This window comes from Physeter macrocephalus, chromosome 7 (genome assembly GCF_002837175.3).
Source record: "Physeter macrocephalus isolate SW-GA chromosome 7, ASM283717v5, whole genome shotgun sequence".
Taxonomy (NCBI): domain Eukaryota; kingdom Metazoa; phylum Chordata; class Mammalia; order Artiodactyla; family Physeteridae; genus Physeter; species Physeter macrocephalus.
In genome coordinates this window covers 21,142,514-21,157,978 of record NC_041220.1, presented here as the reverse complement: position 1 = coordinate 21,157,978, position 15,465 = coordinate 21,142,514, and positions in this window count along the sequence as shown.

Sequence of the window (15,465 nt, the reverse complement as noted above, 5' to 3'; positions counted from 1 at the left end):
GTTGCATGGCAGAGGGGACTGTGAGGTCTTGTTATTTCCCCTCCTCCCACCCCTGCTCTCCATGGCACATCCGTCTTGAGCAGAAGTCTGTATTTTCTTTTTAGAGTTATTATTTAGGTAGGGTTCATTCTTGTTCATTGCTATGAAGTATTTTGTTGTTTGAATATATCGAATTTTACCCATTCTGGTTAAAGAAGATGTGAGATAGATACACACACACACACACACACACACACACACACGAATATAACTCAGTCATAAAAAAGAATGAAATAATGCCATTTGCAGCAACATGGATGGACCTAGAAGTTACCACACTAAGTGAAGTAAGCCAGACAGCAAAAGATAAATACCATATGATATCACTTATACGTGGAATCTAAAATATGAGACAAATGAACCTATCTACGAAACAGACTCATAGACAGAACAGACTCGCGGTTGCCAAGGGGGAGGCGGGTGGGGAGGGATTGGGAGTTTGGGATTAGCAGACGCAAACTATTATATACAGAATAGATAAACAGCAAAGTCTTACTGTATAGCACAGGGAACTATATTCAATATCTTATAATAAACCATAATGGAAAAGAATATGAGAAAGAATATATATATATATACATAACTGAACCACTTTGCTGTGCAGCAGAAATTAAGACATCATTGTAAATCAACTATACTTCAATAAAGTGAGTTTAAAAACATATTGCCCATTCTGTGTTTAACAGACATTTGGGTTGTTTCTATTGGCTGATACAAAATAAAATAGTCAAGAATATTTTTGAAAAGGTCTTTTAATGCATTCTATTGACAGGAAGTTGCTGGTCTTTGGGAATGTGTATGTTCAAGGTTAAGACATAATGCTAAATTCTTTTCTAAAGTCCTTATACCAATCCTTTTCCAACCATGTATGATAAATCCAGTTATTCCACATCTCTCCATAACAAAGCTTTCTTATACTTTATAAATTTAAACCATCCTGGTGAGTATAGAAGAACCTCACAGTTTGAATTTCCCTGATGATTAATGTGGTGAACAGTTTCATATGTGCAATGGCCACTTGGTTAGTCTAAACTTTTAAAGTGCCAGTTAACATCTCTCATCCATTCTTCTATTCGTCTTTATTTTTCTTACCAGTCATATTTGTTAGCAAATATCTTCTTCCACTCTTGGTGTCACTCTCTTAAAGGTATCTAGTGATGAACAGCATTTTAATGTAATGCTACTTAATCAACATTTTTTTGTGTCCTGTTTTTAAAATGTTTTTCTACACTCAAAATCCTCAAGAGATTTGCCCCTTCAAGAGTGTCTTGGCGGGGCTTCCCTGGTGGCGCAGTGGTTGCGCGTCCGCCTGCCGATGCAGGGGAACCGGGTTCGCGCCCCGGTCCGCGAGGATCCCACGTGCCGCGGAGCGGCTGGGCCCGTGAGCCATGGCCGCTGGGCCTGCGCGTCCGGAGCCTGTGCGCCGCAGCGGAAGGAGGCCCGCATACCACAAAAAAAAAAAGAAAAAAAAAAGAATGTCTTGGCTGTTTTTGGTCCTTTGCATTTCTTTGTAACTCTTAGGCTCAACTTGTTAAATTATATTTTAAAATATCTTTTGGCATTTTTATTAGCTGATTTTTATTAGCTGATTTTAAGAATTTTTTCCCTTTGATTTTCAGGAAATTTACCTATGATGCTTCCACATGTGATATTCTTTGTATTTATCCTGCTCTGGATCTGTTGTGATTCTTAAATATGTGGCTATAGATGTTTCATCACTTTTGCAAAAATTTCAGGCTTTATCTCTTCAAATATTGATTCTTTCCCAATTTTCTCTCTTCTCCTAATGGAGATCAATTGCATATATGTTATAACTTTTCACTATGTCTTCATGTGTCTCCTATCTATGTTTTACCATATTTTTTCTCTTGGTGCTTCAGTTTGCCAGTCCTCCTTCATCCATGTTAATCAGCTTTAAACTCATCTACTGAGTCCTCCGATTTAATTATTTTATATTTTAGTTCTAAATTTTTCTTAGATTTCTTTTTGTGTATTTTAACTTTCTGGTAAAATTCTTTTCTTCCATTTTCCTAAATATCTTAATCACAGTTATTTTAAAGCCCCTGTAAGTAAACGCCAATACTATATGTATTTCCTGTGTGTTTATTTCTACTGTTTTTTTTTAATCTATTGGTTTCTGTTCATTAGAATGTATTTCTTGGTATAAATTTTATTTTTATACAGTTGAATATGCAGTAGTTTTATTGAATGCAGGATATTTTACATGAAAATTTCTAGAAATAATTTAAGGACCAGAATGATGATATCTTTCTCTTTAAAGGATTTAATTTTGCTTCTGTTCCTCTATTAAGGCATGTGGGGGCAGATTATACAGTCTGTACAAACCTGGGCTTCAGTTTTGTCAATTCTGTTCTATTATTGTGAGCAATCACTCATAAAGTGCACCCATTCAGTCTTCCAATTAAAAGCTAAAGTCTGTACCAGGGCCCCTTCTCCTTGGAAACCTTCATACTCTAATTTTTTTCTCCTTCCCTCTCTCTCCACCTCGGCACTATGAGACTGCCTAAAGCTTTACTTAGTTTCTTGGCCTCTTGGTCACCTTTCACCTGGTTTACCCTCTACTCTGCTTCTATTATATTCATCTTAGAATCTGGATAGATGCTTAATATTTGGCAAAAAAGCTATGCCAGATGTTGGGCTAATTTCAGTCCCTCTCTTCTCTCTCAAATCTTAGCCTGTTAGGTTCTCATGACTTTCTGATTGCTTTCAGTTTCTATAGTTTTGATTTGCCTGAGAAGCTTATTAGAGTAATAAGAACTTACACAACTGTAGGGGAATCTGGAAAACAAAGATCCAAAGGAAGAAATTGAAGAATCAGAGACAAGCCACTAACTAGCTCTCCTGAAGCCAGGTGCTCCCATTTGCTGAAGTGAGAACACAAAGGGATGTTAGTGGAGAGGCCTATGGAAGGCCACTGCTCCTGGATCCGGTGTGGAGCTTAGGACCACGACTGATCATCAGGGCTAGTGATCATGAAGAGGAGCTAAATATAGTGGGGAAAAGAAAGGACAAGGTGGAAACCACGAACATCTCTGCATCTATTTCTTACCACGTCAAAAATTATAATAAACTTCAAAGCAAGATGCCAGCTGCTTCAGTTCTACCTTCCAAATCTCATACGACTTTCAGTTTGGCCAACTCTAAACTGGAACCATACAGAGAAAGGGATTCTGGGAAACATAGGTCTAACCTAGCCAAGTTGACATGGTACAAAACCACCAGAGATATGACAAAAATTGTACCCACAGGGAAACCAGATAGCCAATAAACATACTGAAAGATGCTAAACTTCACATTTATTCAGAAAAATGCAACTTGAAAACCCAAGGAGATACAGTTTCACATGCCTCTCATTGGGTAAAATTAAAAGCGTTAATGAAGATCATATAATCCTGGCAGAGTGGAAATTGGTTCAACCACATTAACAAGCAATTTGGAATATCAAAGAAAATTGAAGACGTGCATACCTTTTAACCCAGTGATTCTACTACTAGATATACACTATTCACACATGTATACAAAGAGAAGCTTACCCAAATGCTCATAGCAGCATTGGCTTTAATAGAAAAAGAAAAAAAAGAAGAGAATTAAATGTCTGTCAGTGGGATTCTAGATAAACATTTATTTGTTCATATAACAAAAAAGACTATACAGTAGTTAAAATGAAAAAATTAAAACTAAATGTATGAACATGAGTGAATCTTAGAAACAATATTGAAAAGCAAGCTGCTAGAGTGTAATAGCATTTCTATATTTTTTAATATGCAAAATAACACTAGTACATATATTTATGGAATTCATGTATATGTAGTAGAAATATAAAACATTCTGTAGAGTGAGATCAAATTCAGAGGTGTGAAATAAGGGAGAGTTCATGGGAGGCTTCCATCGTATATGTGATGATTTATTTCTTGTGCTTGGTGTTGGCTGCGTGGATGCTTGTTTTATTCTCTCAATGCTTTTTTCTCTCCAAATTTATTTATTAATCACTGAAAAAAGAAACTTGATCTTGCCAAGTATATTTCATGCCACCTGCCTATGAAAGTAGTCAGTTATTATTACCTACTCACTCCACAGGCCAGAGAATCTTCCAAACCTTAATTATTTTCCCTGTTTATTTAAAGTTTTTTCTCTCTCTTTATATAAAATTAACCATAGTTGTTAGATATTTTTTAAGGCATGGTTAAGGCTGAGCTCTTTTTTTTTAAAAATTCAATAATACTATCTCTGTGACTTTTACATTACTAAATAAATTTAGATATGTTTGATATATTTTTCTCTACTCAGGTAGTATCTTATTTTGGAATTGATTTAAATTAAAAAATAAAGGGGCATTTACTGAAAAGAATTTAGAGGATTTATACCTTTTGTTAAAAAATTGAGAACACTTGCTCACTGGAATTCTAGGTGGTGACCTGGAAGGCAGAGCAATCCGGTAGGGCTGCTCCATTGGAGAAAGGGGGCTATGACACAGAAGGAGAAACAAATGAGGCATCCAGGATTTGGAATCTAATAGAATGGAAGGGAAGAAACAAGAGGAGGAAGCAAGATGGGAGAATGTTGTGGATTGTGTGAAACGGTCCTCCCTCACAACCCCTCAAATATTCAATATTATGTTCACAAAATCACAAAATGCTGACTGAGACTGACATTTTGAGGAAAGCGTGAAAGAGGGGATATTCACATCAGGGTCTGACATGGCAGAGACCAGAACAGTACACATGGGTAGGAGCTCAGAGGCATAGAACTTTTGAGGAAACACAGCGAAGAAACACACAAATTTTAGAGAGAGCTTGAACTACTACTAGACCTACGAGTAGAAAGCAGGCCACGTTTATTCAGTTTTCCAAAGGATAGGGGGCACCACTGTTGAGCTCTCTATTACACGAAAATGTATATATACCCACTGAACGGTTTCCATTCCCTTCAATACAGTTTGTAAATAAAATTGAGATATAGTGCTTGTTTTCAGAAGAGTTGTTTCAGAGCAACCAAATTCAAATAATACATTTAATTGCATATATTCTGCTTAGGACTTAGCTGAAGAAAAATGGTAATATTTTCTCAGAGAAAAATGTGAATTAAAGACAGAGTCACATACTAATTTCATTTTTACATCTAAATATATAATGAGAATGTCTTGATGCCTTTTGGCAAATAGACATATGCTTTTGCCTCTCCCTTCAGGAAACATAGATGTTAATACTGCATGATTCCTAATCAGGGCAACAATCTCTAAATAAAGTATGCAATACTTGGGAAGATTTTTTTTATTAAACATTTTTTACTCTTCACACTTATAATCTTTCAACAATATTAAACATGTATGTTGATGATAATTTTCACTGAAACAATTTCTTTGTTTTCTTATATTCTATTTCTCATGAACTAAAAATGATCCTACTTTATTTTAAATTTAAAAAGTGCTTGTATTAGAAAAAGAACTGTGCTAGAGATACAAAATAAGTAAAATTTCTTTGATTAAAAATAGTAAGAACTGTACTATACTAAAACTATTATTTTTTTGGTATTAAGTGACTAAATTTCAGTGATTTTTGTTTTTATGCCTAATATTTGTTCCTTTTTAATTCCCTGCTGAGATGAGAACTGCATCGAAGTATGTTATGCCATTGGTGGTTTTCAGTGAGAGGAGAAAAGTTAAACCTGAAATTTCTTGGTTTTTAAGACTCTTTTGCTAAGCAATAGAAATGTTTCTTTTTTATCAGAAGTTTCATGGATGGTAAAAGTTAGAACAAATCTACTTAGTATTAAAGAGTGGAAGGCTCTGGAGTCAAAACTGTGATTCAAAACCACCACCTGGGTAAAGATAAGCAACAAGGATATACAGCATAGCACATGGGATTATAGCCATTATCTTGTAATAACCTATAATGGAGAATAATCTGCAAAAATACTGAATCACTATGCTGTACACCTGAAATTAACATAATGCTGTAGATCAACTATACTTCAACAACAAAAATGACAAGACAAAAACACATCACTTGGGTGAACTGCTCAACTCCTTCATGCCTCAATTTCTTTATCTCTAACAGGGAAATATAACCATATGTCTTTCTGTTTGGATGACTGAATGAGATCAAGTATGTGGAACTCTCAACATAATGCTGGACATAAACTAAGACATGATAATTGGTAGTTTTTATTATTGCTTTTAAATGATATAGTCTAAAAATGGCCATCACAGATGATGGGGGTATAAATATAAATATATATGCATGTAAATATGTAGATATACATACACATATATACATTTCACTGTTTGTGTAAGGATGCAACCTAGACCAACAGAATCAGCACTGCACAAGGCCCAGGCTGGCTTGCTGACCAGCTACTTTGTGACATGGTGAATTCAGCTTCTCCACATCTCACCTTCCCTGTTTGTAATATGAGAGTTTAGACAAGAAAATTTTTATGATTCTAATCCAGTCCTAACAGTCACTGATACTTTTTTTTTTTATCAGTAATGTCAAATAGGAATATGTGAAGTCAGAGTTTAGAGAAGAGTGACTCTCAAAAGAGAAAAGCAAAAAGCTGAAAAGAGAGTTTTTCCTGCCAAAATGGCTGAGCAACAGGAACTCAACAATAGATTCTAATATAATTTTTAAAAGAGTTGTTATGGACTGAATGTTTGTGTCTTCCAAAATTTAAATGTTGAAATCCTAAGCCCCAATGTGATGATATTAGGAAGTGGGGGCTTTGGGACGTAATTAGGTCATGAGGGTGGAGCCCTCATGAATGAGATTAGTGCCTCTATAAGATGACACAGTAGAGTTTGCTCCCTGTCTTTGCTCTCTATCATGTGAGGATATAATAAGACAACCATTTGCAAACCAGGAAGCAGTCCCTCACCAGACACTGGATCTGCTAGCATCTTGAAGTTGGACTTCCCAGCCTCCAGAACTGTGAGAAATAAATTGTTGTTTAAGCCAGCCAGTCTATAGTATTCTGTTGTAGCAGCTTGAACTAAGACAAGAGTGAATTCTCCTCAAGAGTGAACATATTTATTCTTTCAGTCATTCATTTATGTGAAATTAGTGAACATCTACTATGTGCCCAGCATTGTAGGAGGTGCTAGAAATACAGAAATAATTATTTGCCCTTTGAGTATTTAGTGGGAAAGGCATACAAGTACAATCATTGTGGAAAAGACTGTATCTTACGTGATATGGTAATATAGGCCATCCACATGCCTCTAGGTGAGGTGCTGAGGAAAGAGGCCCTCACCCAGAGATGGGAAACTTAATTTTCAGGTTGTATATCTTTTATATATTGCCTATTTCTCAGTTTCCCTCTTTTATAAATGAGGATAATTTCCGTATCCACCTTATAGAATATTATGAGAGTTTAAATACATAATTCAGGTAAAGTGATTAGTGAGCTGTCAATAAACATTAGATTTTTTTTTTAATTTAGTAAGTGGTCTATATATTTTAGTGGTTAGGAGTTTGGTTTTTTGAGTTGAACAGATTAGTTTTGAATATCAGCTTTGCCATTTACTCTCTGTGTGTCCTCAGGATATACCTTAATCTTTAAGTATACCTTCATTTATAAGATGAGAATTATGACTGTTGCTTTTTTGCTTTGCTGAGATGATACAATTATAAAATGCATGTAAAGTGCTTATTAAAGTGCCAATCTATTTTTCAGTGCTTAATGAATGCTAGCTATTTTACAATAAAGGATCAAAGATACCACCAAAGCCCTCATAAGCATATAAAATGGTACACATATGTATCATACCACAGAACAAACTTGGCCAGGTATCTTAGAGGTAGAGCCTAAGACAGGGATTCTTTTTTTTTTTTTTAACTCAAATTAATTTAAAATTCAACAAATCAACCAAATAAATTAAAAACTCAACACAAACTCTTCATTATCATTTAGGTATCTAAATGTACTACTTCATCAAATCATTCTGGATTATAAACATGACAGTAATAGTTTATACATATGAGTTTCTTTCACATCAAGATGTAAAATGTTTAGCTCATTAATCTTATACCACTGTGAGGAAAATTGAAAAAATGATGACAGCCTCATCAGTAAGTATAAACACACTAGAATATTATTTTCTAAACTGGGTCACAGGTCTTTGGTCAAAGACCGGGTTCAAGTTGTTTGTCTTCCTGCAAAGACATTGAAAGCATCTCTTGAGCAATCCTTATAATGCGGACTTCTCCAGCCTAGGGATGTCGACAGGTAAAGATGATACATTAATACCCATTTTATATTGGATTAGTCCATCTCAGGTCCCATTCTGAGATTCCTTCCTCCCCGTATTGCTTGGAGGTTGTATCCCAGTGGTGGTGTCTACTGCAACAAAGCTGTAGCTCTACCATCTTCATTCATTCACTCAGCCCTTCATTCATTCACATATTCATTGATTTTTTTAAAAAAATTATTATTATTATTTTTAACATCTTTATTGGAGTATAATCGCTTTACAGTGGTCTGTTAGTTTCTTCTTTATAACACAGTGAATCAGTTATGCATATACATATGTCCCCATATCTCTTCCCTCTTGTGTCTCCCTCCCTCCCACCCTCCCCATCCCACCCCTCTAGGTGGTCACAAAGCACCGAGCTGATCTCCCAAGACAGCGATTCTTGTTCCAGTGATTTATTGAGGAAGTTCTCTCAGGAGAGGAGAGGGAGGGAAACAGGATAAGGGAGTGGAACAAGCTAATGAAGAACGTAGTCCTAGTTAGACACTAGCTTCAGTCTGATCCCTTGGGGAAAATTTCAAAGCACAAATTGCACCACAGAGTTAGTTCCACTTTATGGCAAGTGGAGCAGCCACTGTACTGCTGTGTCAGTCTGTCACTGGTCGACTTCTTGAGGGAAGGGAGTGGGGAGTCAGCCTTCTAGGAAAGAAGTTCCCTGTTGGCTGAGAGCAACTCTCTGGAAAAGGGACAATGGTGAATTCTTATTAGTCAACAATCCAGCAACAGGTTGATGGATACAAATGGATAAAGGCAAATTTAGTGGGACACCAACAGCCTGCACTACACAGCAGAGGGGAAAAGATATGTTAAAGGTCTAGATGTACTATTGTTAATGAAATTGTTTAAAGTTTAGTTTCTTGGAAGTCAAAGAAAATAGGGTTTTAAAGTTTTCCTGGATTTATAAAAGTAATATGATGTCTCCTGTTTGGCTCTCTGGAGCCATTCTGCATCTTTCTTGCTTTGGGCTGTATCTCTTGGAAGCTGGAATGTGTAAACTGCATCAAATGTTCTTTTGATATTTGGCTTTTGATGGGGTCAGGCCCATAGGACTACTGGAAGGAGAAAATGAGCAAGAAGAACTCCATGCCTGTGGGGTTTATGCGAGCTGGCTGTGTGCCTGCTCTGGTCACAGAACCTTCAGGGAGCCCACTCTCTTTTTGTCTTTTTAGGTAGAAGAGTGGTAATAATGCTTTCTGTTGCTGTCTCTACACTAGAACACACATACTGCCTACATCACTGTAAAGAGTTTCCTGGGAATTCCTTGGCGGTCCAGTGGTTACGACTCCGTGTTTTCATTGCCGAGGGGGGAAAAAAAGAGTTTCCTAATTAAACTTTCTTCAAAGTACTCAAATTAAGTTTGCTACTTGTTTCCTGACTAATATACGTGGTATATCATTTAATTACAAAAATGACTATCTTCCTTACACTAGACTATCTTCCTTCCTCTAGACACAATTTATTACCTGAATATATTCTGACTTAAAATACATTGAATATAATAGACTGAATATGTGACGTATTCTTCCAATAGCCATTTTTCTGGAGACCTTTCATAGTATTGAATTAATACTGAATTGTAATTCATCAAAGTTATTACTATAGAAAATTAAAATAATATATCCCAGGAAATTGGCACATTCACCTAGCCTTATTACCTTACGCCTGTATGCAAATGAACATCAGCCTGAAGACTTTGGCTTTCACAGAAAATCAGAGTCAAATTCCAAGTCAGTTAATTCTTCCTTTAAAGTACACATGGTTACCAAAAATTTTCAAACATCTAGCTTTTTAAAATCTAAGGATATATGTACAATGTCTCTTCCCCAAAAATATTAAGCCATACAGACAGAAATTAAATTCCTAGATAAGTGAAGAATTATACCACGTTCATGGATTGGAGGACTAAATATTATAAAGATTTTAACAAAAATTAATCTAAAAATTGAGTGCAATCCTAATTAAAGTTTCCGTGGATTTTTATAGAAATATATATTGAAATGCAAATAACCAAGGCAACCTTGAAGAGAAACAAATAGGGGCGACCTGTTCTATTCAATGTCAAAATAATTTTGAATTTCTAATTCGATGTCAAAAGAGCTACAACGGGGGGCTTCCCTGGTGGCGCAATGGTTGAGAGTCCGCCTGCTGATGCAGGGGACGCGGGTTCGTGCCCCGGTCCAGGAAGATCCCACATGCCGTGGAGAGGCTGGGCCCGTGAACCATGGCCGCTGGGCCTGCGCGTCCGGAGCCTGTGCTCCGCAACGGGAGAGGCCACAGCAGTGAGAGGCCCGCGTACCGCAAAAAAAAAAAAAAAAAAAAAAGAGCTACAACAAAAAGGTGCAGTATCGGTGCAAGGACGGATGAATAGACTAATGGATCAGAATACAGTGTGCAGAAACAGACCTGAATGAATATGAATGCTTGATTTATGTCTAATGTGGCACTGCATAACAGTGGCAAAAGGGCAGTCTTTTCAATAAATAGTGTTCTGTTAGTTGTATATCCATATGGAAAAAATAAATCTCAACTACCATCTCACACAACAAATAAAAGTCAGTTCTAGAGGGGTATAGAACAAAATGTGAAATGTAAAAGAAGAAAGTATCTAGAAGATAACAAAGAGAATATCTTTATAACTGTGGGATAAACACAGATTTCTGAAAACAAAATATGCTGACCATCAGGGAAAAGATTGACAAAATTGGACTACCCAAATTAAGAATTTCTCTTTATCAAAAGACACCATCAAGAGAGCAAAAAGTAAGTTACAGAGGGAGAGAAGATACAACCAACAGAAGAGTGATATTCAAAATATAGAGAGAGGTTCTAAAAATCAGTAAGAAAAAGACAAGGTGATAGTAACATGGCAAAAGACTTGAAAAGTCACATGAAAAGGTGCTCAATATCATTATATATAAGGGAAATGGAAGGTAAAAACATAACTTTCGTAGTTGTGTAATGGTATGCCACGAGAACGGTAAAAGCAAAAACAAAAAACAGAAAAAAATCAAGAGTTGGTGAGAATATGGAGCAACAAGAGCTACTATAAATTGCTGAGAAGCAGAGTGTAAATTGTTATTGCACTTTGGAAAGATGTTTATCAGTATTTACTCAAGTTAATCATAAACATACTTCATAATCCCACAATTTAACTGCTATCTTTTATACCCAAAAGAAATGCACACACGTGCACCAAATGAAAAGTTCAGTAATATTCACTGCAGCATTATTGCTAATAGTCCAAAACTGGCAATAACCAAAATGTTCACCAACAATAAAATATTTAAATAAGTATACATACATGGTAATACTATTCAGCAATGAAAATTTTAAAAACACTGTTACACACAAAAAAAAGTTGAGTGAAAGCAGGCAGAAACATCGTGCTAATATTGTTTGATTCCATTTGCATAAACTTTAAACTGGCAAAGAACTTATCCATGGTATTATAAACCCTAAGGTTGGTTACCTTTAGGAAGAAGGAAGGGATTAATAATTGGGAAGGGGTCCAAGATGGAGAGTGGTGTTTCTGGGCTGCTGGTAATGTTCTATTTCTTGCATCTGTCATGATTACACAAGTGTATTTACTTTACAATAATCCATTAAACTGTACACTTTTCCACTTATCTGTTACTATGTCATACATCAATAGATTTTTAAAAATTATACAGACTCAAACAGAGGAAGAAAGTGATCACCAAGTTGTAGTGGTCAGTTTTAAAGCTTTTGTGGTAGCAACTTGGACTAGAAAGACTTTCTAGAAAATCTAATAATTTTGACAATGTTCCCGCTTAGTGATGTGTATATATTTGTGTGTTATCCAATATATTATTTATGTGTCATCCAATATAGTTTCTATATTACTTTAATGTGTCTACTCATAAGTAAAAGAGAAAAGGGAAGGAAATGGACATTGTGGAGCATATACACTATGTAAGGCACAATGACAGGTGCTTTATACTTTAAAAAAACATCCTCAGAATACCATAGTAGTTATTATTCACATTTTTCAGGTTAAAAAGTTGAGACTCATAAATGCTAAGTAACCTGCCTAAGGTCATATATCTGAAGGCTATATATCCAGGGACATAGCTAATAAATGTCAGAGTCTGACTTCATATCAGATTGTTTAACTCCATAGATTGTATACACTGGACATGGGAAAGATCTGAAATTCACTGTCTGGCTTTACTGTCAAAAGCCCTGAACTTATGCCATAACGCCATCATTTACTCCTGTAGAACCCTGGAGCAAGATACCTGACCATTCTGAGCCTGGGTTTCCTTATTTCTAAAATAGAAAACTGGAGATGTTGGTGCTCCCCCGAGTTCCTCTTGACCATCCAGAACACCCATCCCCTATCTGCTATGAGTATTGATTGACAATGACCCCCTTCTCCAGAGAACTGCCCCCAGAGTATTGGTCATACAGGAACCTCCACGTGTCCCCGGAGATCTTGACCAATGCCTGACGGGTACAATAGGTCAACCTCTTGCAACAACGGGGTCCAACTCTGTGGTGCAGTTTGCGCTCAAAGGTTTTCAGTGGGAATAGACTGAAGCTTAATGACATGAAGCTCCACTGAAACCTCCTTCTTGCTTAGTTTGTATTTCCCATTCTGTCCTGCTTCCCTCATGACCCCTTCTCCTGAGGGCACTTTTTCAATAAATCATTTGAAAAGAATCACCATCTCAGTCTTTGCTTTTAGATGACTTAAGATAAAAATATCCACTAAAATAGTATGAGAATAAAGTGAAATAAATATATAGGAACTATTTTAACTGTAGAGTACTATAAAAGTTCTATGTGAATATTATGCAGAATTATAAAACAAGTCAAATTCATTACTTTTATACCTTTTCCCTTGAGTATTAAAAACTATCACCTTTCAGACCTAGTATACTTGTATTCTCTCTTCTCTCTCACATATTAAAACAAAAAATTAGTTTATGCTTTTATTCCTTGGGGCTTTGGCTAATTAATCAAAGTGTTTCAGTCTTAGGGTCATGAGATATTCAAGAGTATGAAAAGAAAAGATGGGTTTGGTTGGCTTCTCTTGGTCATAGTGCTTTAGTCTGGGTAAATATATTTTGCTTATCTAGAGGTATCCACTGTTTTTGCTTGAGTATCTCCTAAAATAATTTTTAAAAATTATATTTTTAGTTGTTAGCTAAAGTTTTATATTGAAGGCTTAATAGTTAAACATGATTATAAGTTCTAGAAAATTGTATATTGCATTTGTGTGTTAAATATTTTTCATCAAAACATTAGAGCAGCAAATTAAACTTATTTAATTTAGAGGAAAAATATCTGCCAAAGAATTAACTGGCAAAGCCGGTTCTTAATTGTGAAACCAATAATCTAAATTAGGCTTTTCTGTGAGGGGAAAAAAAAAAAACCTGATTTTTTTCAATTACAATAAACATATAAATATGCGTTCCCACTATCACTTCGCTTCTGAATTTTAAGATCTATAAGTAATACATGGTTTGGGGGAGATAAATAAAGTTGCAGGATCCTAGCCATCAGACTTTCCCCTAGATAAGAAAGGGCACTTTTCTCTCCAATGTTTTTGCTGATGCTTTTCTAGCTTTACCATCTTATGATTCTCCCAGTGTCACTCCTCAAATTTTCTTTGTTTGGCACCCCAGAAACGCCTTGGGATAACAAACCATACTGATTTCAGATGAGTGAGGGGCAGACAGAAGGGTCTGCAAAGAGAGATATGGAAAAGAAGTGGTAGGTCCCAGGAGACACTCTAACAGATCAGTTTTAAGAAAGACTAAGTATGAACTTCGAGGATCTGGAAAATGGACCTCTGAAAATGTTCCTACCTGGGTAACCTCTGGAAAGCCTTCTTATGTCTCCAGGGCTATGCATTTCACCACCTTAGCCTCTAGGTCACCCCACATGCAGCCAGATGCCTACAGATAAGGGACCTCCCCAAACTCTACCCAGGATTTCTCCCAGGCAGAGTTCATAGCTGAGAAAATGTGTTACTCTTTGTTTCCCCTTGTTATTTATTACTCTTTACTTGCATGTAACTGAACTTCAGCACAACTTCAGTGCAAAACAGGAAAAAATGATAAGAATGCATTGGGGACATGTATATGTATGGCTGAGTGGCTTTGCTGTGCATTTGAAACTATCAACATTGTTAATCGGCTATATGCCAATATAAAATAAAAAGTTAAAAATAAATAAATAAATAAATGACTACTTGGGGAAAAAAAAAAGAATGCATGGGGTCTCATGGTGCCCAAGAGCCATCATGCAGCCAGGCCTCAGGAACATAGTGGAATCAGGAAATTGAATACTAGCAGTCTTCTGTCTTTCATCTCTGCTCTTCTCTGCATGTTTGATTCATAATTCTTTCTCTAAACACTCTCTCTGCTTTTCTGATCTATAAGGTAGAGTAATATGGCTGCTGAAAATGCCTTAGTATAAATTTCATCTATGTTCCAGAGAAAGACTGAATCTAATTCTCCAAAGAAAGGAATCTTATAGGGGAAGAGGGTATCATGCACCCAATCTTGATCCATGGAACTATGCCCCCATGATTCATGAAAAATCATAGGGTTGAATCAGGTTTGAGATGAGGCTTCTGAACAGATAAAACATTCAGCATACACCCAATTCCTTCCTAGGTTGGACAGAGAACCTAGCCACAAACACTTAGGACAATTTTCAGTTCTAAGTTGAGCCAATGTATTTCCTGTCTTAGGAATATTTTCACATTAGTCTATCCATAAAGGGACTAAATGCTATATTCTGAGACTTAAGAACTTCATACAATAGAAGGGGTGTTATTTGGGGATTGCAAATGGGAAAGGATTGAGACCATCTGCCCATGAAATCACATCATACTTACTTCTAAGATGGCAAGTCCATTGTGGAGAGGAGACTAATTTGAAGTGATATGAGAAAAGATATAATTGTTAAATCTGCCTACCCTCAATGTGGTGTCGTTATTTTCCTTGCACCATGCCTCTATCCTCGTGGCTTTCAATCCTGAGTAGCAGCTGTTCTCAGTGCCCACCCATATCTTCTCCAAACCTTTTCCATTTTCATGCACAACAGCTACCTGCATGTTTTCACCTGCATCTCCGTTGGAGTGATGTTCTCAGACTTCCCTCGCCTTTGCCTCAGTACAGAGA